The sequence below is a fragment of the Myotis lucifugus genome, unplaced genomic scaffold (assembly GCF_000147115.1).
Source record: "Myotis lucifugus unplaced genomic scaffold, Myoluc2.0 scaffold_292, whole genome shotgun sequence".
Lineage (NCBI taxonomy): Eukaryota > Metazoa > Chordata > Mammalia > Chiroptera > Vespertilionidae > Myotis > Myotis lucifugus.
This window is the reverse complement of record NW_005871340.1, coordinates 428,367-429,940: the sequence shown is the minus strand read 5'-3', so window position 1 is coordinate 429,940 and position 1,574 is coordinate 428,367.

The following is a 1,574-nucleotide window of genomic DNA, read 5'->3' as shown; positions in this document are numbered from 1 at the left end:
GGGCGGGGGGGGGGGTGTCCCAGACCCTCTTCCACACTCCCCTCCACCCCTAAGCCCTCTGTCTTCAATAGGGATTTCAGTCTCTCACTGGTTCCCACAGGCATTTCCAACCCCTCCCAATCTCTTATCCTGAAAGACACCATGATGACACCAAAGGCCAACTTGGGGGCATTAGTTCTCCTCCTCACCCCCCATGCTTTTTCGTCATCAGCCGACTTAAATCATCTCAAATAAACATGCAATCTTCATAAAAACACAGCGCTTTCCCTGCAAGCAGGGTGTCCAGGGAAGTACTTGTCAGACTTTAACGTGCATATATAGCATCTGGGGACCTTGTTAAAATGAGATTCAGACTCAGTAGGTCTGGAGTGGGGCTCCGAGACCCTGCATTTCTAACAAGCTCCTAGGTGATGCCAGGCTGCTCACTGGGAAATGACATTCTGTATGGAAGCCCCAGGCAGCCCCACTCTGCCTCCCTTCAGCCAGCTAAACCCCTTCTTCATAGGCCTCCTGAAGCCCCTACTGTGTGAGTGCCGGAGGTGAGAGAGGAAGGAGGTCTGACATGTGCCCCCTCCTTAGTCAACACTTCTTGCTTTTTCACATTCCTCTTCTCTCTGAATTATAATTCTCTCTTTTATTTATATCCCCTTTGCTCTCTTCTCTCTTGCTTTCTCCCAAGGGCTCACCAATACAGCTAGGACATGTAAGACATAGTCAGTGGGGATTTTGTTCCATTTTGGTACAATGTGATTTCCCTGTGAAGGCTGAAGTTTTCCCCCTCAGCCCTAATGAATCCCTTGTTCTGGCTGCTTCTCTTATAGCCCCTGATGTTATTCTGCAATCAGAAGGAGTGTGGGCTTGAGGAGCAGAGTGCCCTGATAACACACATGTGTGCACACATGTATGCATGCACACATGGCCTCTGGGCTCTGCCAAGAGCTGTCAGCAGTCATGTTTCCTTCTGGGCCACAGTTTCTTTATGCCTATACTACATGGCTGAGCTGGCAAATAGGTGAAGGCCCCTCTGTTTTTAACATTCTTTGATTCTAATTAACCAACAAGCACATTTTAGGTCCTCTGAACAAAATGTGAATTCTTTTTTTTCCATCCAATCTCTGCCCCTTCCTACTGTGTGTCTTTGGGATGATCATTTACCTTCTCTGGGCCTTAGTGCCTTGTTTACATGTTGAGTGATGATGAGAGTCACCTGATCTGGGCAGGTTAGGACATATAGAGGGACTTAGATGTAAAGGTGCCTAGCATAGTTCTGGGCAAAATAAGTGTCTTAGTCAGCTTGGGCTGCTATAATAAAATACCATAGACTGAGTGGCTTAAACAACAGACAATTATTCATCACAATTCTGCAGGCTGATCAATCCAAGATCGAGGTGCTGGAAGATTTGGTTTTGGTAAGGGCCCTCTTCCTAGCTTGAAAAGGGCAATCATTTCATTGTGTGTTCACATGACCTCATGTGTGTGTGTGGGTGGGTGGGGGGGGCGAGGGGTGAGGTAGAGAGAGAGAGAACTCCGGCGTCTTTTCCTTTTATTTGTAAGGACAATAATTCCTTTATGGG